Genomic DNA, 5,637 nt, shown 5'->3' with positions numbered 1-5,637 from the left:
GAATGATCATCTTCACACGCTCGACATTGTCCTGTTACTCGTGAAGTTTTCAGTCACCCAGAACCCAGGTAAGTGCTGACCCCAACTCAGGAATGTGTCCTGGGCTCAAGGACTAGTCGTATAGGAGAAGGTGAGAGGACGACAATGGGAGACAAATTTGTTCAACTTGGCCTGAGGTTCAGGGAAGCCAGGGGGAGATAGAGGATCCAGAACTGCTTGAGCGCTGATCTTGTGGGTTCTCAGGAGTTTGAGCTACACTGGTCCCCTGGACCTGACTCCAGCACATCCTTACAGCCCTCCACCCATTTAGGAAACAGTCCAGTTCTTTGGGCTTGCCCTAGATTAAGAATGGCCATTGCTGGGGCCACACCACCAGGTCCACCCAAGTCAGAAGGATGTGGGCCTCTCTAGAGTTAAAGTTTCAGCTGAGTTGAGCTGAAAATGGCTCTGACACTGGGACTATACGGGGGAGAAAGCCTTGTTCCCTGAAGAAAATTCCGTATACTCAGAATATGAGTTTAATACTCTATAAAACAATGCAGAGGCATTCTCTCTGCCCAAAAGAAACCAGAAGCATGGTAGAGCTGCTAGAAAGTTTGCACCAAATAAGCTTTTTATCTCTCTGTATATTTATATTTATTGCTGTTTTTAGGTTTAGTGTGGCTTCATTCTTTTAAAAAGATCCCTATAAGGACCAACTGTGTATAGCATTGTGCTGGTATGGGATGAAGGAGTAGGTTTTTAATATCATCCAAATTCCTACAGCCTAGCTCTGGTGTAAATAATGCTTTTGGTGGGAGTTTAACCTTAGCCCCGATTGTGTTGGCCAGATCATGGCTAAGAGTTTGCATTATGTTTCTAGATATCACAAGTCATTGAGTTACTAGAGTAAATTGTTTCTTTTTGTCAGTTCTGAGAAGAAAGCTATTTCTGTGCTCCATATTTCATGGGTAGGTTTGCTCTCCACAAAGTAGGAACTAGAGGTGGTTATCTGAAAACAGAGAAGATCTACTTTGGCTTGAATCTTTAAATCACGGCTGGTTTAACTCAACCTGGTAACGATTATAGCGTTCACCACTTCCCACTTCAATGGGTTATAGGAGTGTTACACAGATTCCCAGGGAAATGAAGAGGCACGGGGAAAAGGTACTCATCTATTAAATGCTGGAATTATCCAAGATTAACTATTAAGATTGGGCTCCAAACAGGAGACTACTAAAAAATCACTATTTTATAAATTAGCAAACTTCCTGGGGTGCCTGGGTGGCTCAGTTGGTTAGGCGTCCGACTCTTGGTTTCAGCTCAGGTCACAATCTCAGGGTTGTGAGATCGAGCCCCATGTCGGGCTCATGCTGGGCATGGAGTCTGCTTGAGATTCTCTCTCTCCCTCTGCTCCTCCCTGCTCTGAGATTTTTTTTTTTTTGGTAAATTAGCAAACTTCTTGATTCATCTTATCTGTAGTGCCAGAGAATGTAGTTCCGCTAAAGGTGCTAAGGGATTAAAAAGGATACCTAAACCTTTTAATCTAGCAACACCAATGAATGGTAAAGTCAAAGTTCTTTCATCTTTTGGATGGTTCTGGGAGAGCCACAGTGGTCTTGTATGTGTGTGACTATAATATCTGCACACTAAATTGTCATGATGCCAACATTTCTGCATTCTCAATTTCTGGTAGTAGTTGCTGTCGTCTGTGTTTTTATGATAAATTAATGGCATGGTTCTGTATTGTGTCTTGTCCTCTTGTCTCCTGACAAATTAAGCTATTTTGCTAAAATCCAGTAACTATTTACTCCACTAATTGGAAGTCTTTACGGGAAGGGCAGAAACCACTGCTATCAGCTGTTTGTTTTTTCTGAAGGATTCATAACATCTCAAACCCACGTATTGCCTGGTTCTGAATGAACATAGATTTTTACATCCTTTAAGCAATTAGTGTTTTTCCATGTTGCTACATTATCTTTTTTTTTTAAGATTTTATTTATTTATTTGAGAGAGAGAGCATAGAGTGGAAGATGGGGCAGAGGGAGAGTGAAAGGAACAAGCAGACTCCTGGCTGAGTGCAGAGCCCGCCCTGATGCAGGGCTCCATCCCAGGACCCTGAGATCATGATCTGAGCCAAAATCAAGAGTCAGTCACTTAACCAACTGAGCCACCCAGGTGCCCCTACATTATCTTTTTTGAAATGTCCATTTAATAATAGCACCATAGCCATTGTTTAAACCACTGCTTAAAGCCATTGCTTAAACCATTGCAAATTTCTAGGTGTTGGACCAAATCTACTGAATCCAAAAAACTGGGGGTGAACTCAAGAATCTGTTACATAAATTCTGCTTTACTAGAGCTGGGTAAAAGCCGTGATTCTCCATAGTTGTAAATAATTTTGCAGTAAATGTCTTTGTGAACTTTTGTTTTCCTTCTTTGAATAATTTCCTTACTTTTTGGTATGTCATTTTTTTTCTAAATGCGATGAACCAAGAGTACATATAATGTTTAATCTATTTTCCTAACTTTCTTATATTTTTCCCCATGTTAATCAACAAATATTTCCAACAATAATAGACGCGATTTTTACCTACATTTTAAATTCTACATGTGAGACAGGCAATAGTTTAAATCTAGGGAAGTTATGAGACAAAGGGCAAAATCTTTCTACACTCTTACTTGGTGGACTAGGTTAGGAAAGAAGTCGGTGGAGGTGCAAAGTGGGTTTGTAACCACACACATGGGAATAGTCTTAACTAATGGTAGTGAATGTTCTTCATACTTAGGGAGTAATTTCACATACTTTTTTTTTTAAGATTTTATTTATTTGAGAAAGAGCACAAGTCGGGGTGAGGGGCAGAGGGAGAAGCAGACTCCCGCTGAGCTGGGAGCCCCGTGTGGGACTTGGTCCCAGGACCCTGAGATCCCTACCTGAGCCAAAGGCAGACGCTTAACCAGTTGAGCCACGAAAGTGCCCCATAATTTCACATTCATTATCTGATTAAGTTGTCTTAATCTTGTAAAGTAGCTATGATTATTCATAGAGTATGTATATAAGGAAGCCAAGGCTTAAGGTTGTTAAGAAATTGCCCAAAGCATGGTCATTGTCTGAATGTGTGGAAGCCTTCCTGCCTGTTCTTTTCTGTGTTGCTTCACATCATAGGATTTATTTATTGGGGGTATCCTTTTCTTAATAGAATGTTTGGAGAACTTTTCTTCTTTACCTCTACCTTTATTGCTGTTTTAAAAATTAGACAATCGAAGCCCAGTTTGATGACAAAAGTAATAGTAACAATGAGTTGCAAGGTACTGTACCAGGTACTATGGGGAGTACAAAGATGTGAGGGCACAGCCCAGGCCTCTACAGCCTTTCATCTGGAAAATATACACAGCATGTGTAAGACAAGAAGGGGGCAGGGACCATAGAAGATTTAGCTGATTTCTTCCTTGACAGTTGAGGAATCAGAGGCCTAACATCAAAGATTCCCCACTTGAATTATTCCAAATAACCCCTCGATGCTGGTCTCCTTTCATGAGCTCTGAGCTCCTCAAGAGTGGGACATGGTTTCCTGATGCCTATTGTGTCCCCAGGGTTCATGCACTGTCAGGTACCGAGGGGGCACACATGAAAAGCATCTTGACTCCAATTTCTCCCATATACAATATGCCTGATGATGTTTTCCCCCATTTAATGGGTATTTATTTAGTTTATGCTATGTGATAGGCACTGTTCTAAGAACTTGGGAAATCAGGGAACAAAACAGACAAAAATCCCTGGCCTTGCAGAGTCAAAATGTACATTCATTGTTTTGCTCTCGAGGAGTTTGATCCCTGCATGGTGTATAGCATAGGAGAGATGTTGAGTATCTCCAGCTTTAGTTCTTCTGCACTCTTACAGCTAAAGAAATGCATGACTGCTGATAGCTGAAGAAGTTCCAGGTACCTCCCTGTCTCTCTTTCTGTTAAACTCGACACTACATAAATCTGAATTTCAATAGAAATTTTAGGGAACTGTCTGGGCGAAGACCTAGAATGGCAAAGGGCCTGCTTGAGGGTGGGGCTGGTAAACTGATAAGCTGGAAATTAGGCCTGGTTAAGATAGGAGTAGAGGGCCTTGGAGAAGCCATTTAGGTTTTGGGTAACTGAGAATGTTTTGAAGTTTTTGCAGAAGAAAAATAAAGAGTTATCTGTATGAGAGAGGTTTCCCTGGTGGCGGTGAGAAGGGTTCACCAGGGAGGACCAAGACAAATTAGGCGGGTCTTCCACAGAACCTGTTAGGAAATACTAGACCTATAGCAGGACAGAAGAAATGAGAAGAGGGAAGAGAAACTGCACAAGGAGAAACAATACAACTGGGTGGCTGCTGGAGAGAATCGGTGAGGGTGATAGGTATCTGAGAGGATGTTAGTGACTTTAGCCATTAAAAATGGAGGGCAATGAACAGGCTTTTGATTGCTAGATGTGAATGATATAATGAATGCAATTTTGGATATTTTGTACCAATTACGTAGGACAGTATCACTCATATGGTTGATGCCAAATTATCATATTTAATTAATCTCAACACATATTTCCAGAGTTCCTACCACTTGCTAAATGTTAGAGATCATACAAAGATGAGTAAGACAAGGGGAAAAAAAGATGAGTAAGACAAATCTTGCCTCAAAGAGCTTTCAGCTTGATGATGGAAGTACAAAAACAATAATAAAAGGTAAAATACAATATTTCATAAGAGAGGTATAGCAGCCATCAAGACCTGAAGAAGAAAAAGATTATAGCCCTTTAAGGGCAAGCTGTGATGGTTAGGATACATTTTTTTTTTTTTATTAAAAAGCATTTTTCAGCATGTTTCCAAGGGCTGTGGTTGGCTATGGCCATGGAATCTTCAACAGCACTGGAGAGCAACCCCAGGAGACTTTGATAGCACAGGTCTGTGTAATACCTACCTGCAGCTGCTAGAACAGCTCAGGGGAGAAAATAGGGCACTTTCCCCCCTTAAATGTCAAAAATATTCATTGAAATGATCAAGTTCAGAAGTATTTAATAAATGTCGACTTTGTGCACTCAATTGTAGTGACTAGACTATGAAAATCTTGGTGAATTCCTTCTGGGAGGATGGCATGGGGTGCTGCTATTGGTTCACCATCCTGGAGTTCCCCTGGTGAAATCTGAAACCAGCCTCTGTACTCAGAGGGCAGGGAGAGAGGGAGGAAACTGGAGGCCACTGCGGGTTTGTAGGTGGCCGGTTTAATACACAAAGGGGAGTTGCCTACAAGGCTTATCTTGGATTGCAGCAAAATGAGAAAAAAAAATTTTCTTGAGCAACAAAAACCGGTTTTATTTTTTCCAAATACAGATACAGAAGTTTGCATGTTTTGCAAATATTGTTTCAAAGCAATATTTCTGCACACAGCACGGTCTGTTCTAATAGCTTATAATTCTGTACACAGCACGGTCTGTTCTAATAGCTTATAAACACATATATGTATCCACAGTGCAGTGTTGGCTCATCACCTGTCCACCTTGCCTAACACTCATTTAAAAAGCCAAAATGATTAGTCAAACCAGGACTGATTTGTCAAGACAGTTTTTTGTAGGTGGATAGTTTTTCTCTAAATGAAATTTAGGTAGTGTCCCTATTTCTAAATGGTAACA

At 40.9% G+C, this 5,637-nt stretch overlaps 1 non-coding gene across 1 annotated transcript; it reads left to right on the top strand.

Annotated features, from left to right (window-relative positions):
• The first annotated feature begins 4,823 nt into the window (after positions 1 to 4,823).
• LOC114204699 (small nucleolar RNA SNORA44) lies at positions 4,824 to 4,959 on the top strand. The gene has a single exon (XR_003608227.1). It is a non-coding gene; the product is annotated as a small nucleolar RNA SNORA44 (small nucleolar RNA).
• Positions 4,960 to 5,637: the final 678 nt, after the last annotated feature.

The sequence above is a fragment of the Eumetopias jubatus genome, unplaced genomic scaffold, assembly GCF_037043125.1.
Source record: "Eumetopias jubatus isolate StellerSeaLion01/CBP00866 unplaced genomic scaffold, mEumJub1_p1.0 scaffold_6, whole genome shotgun sequence".
In the NCBI taxonomy this organism is placed as follows: Eukaryota; Metazoa; Chordata; class Mammalia; order Carnivora; family Otariidae; genus Eumetopias; species Eumetopias jubatus.
The sequence above is the reverse complement of the archived record's forward strand: the minus strand, read 5'-3'. Positions and strand labels throughout refer to the sequence as shown.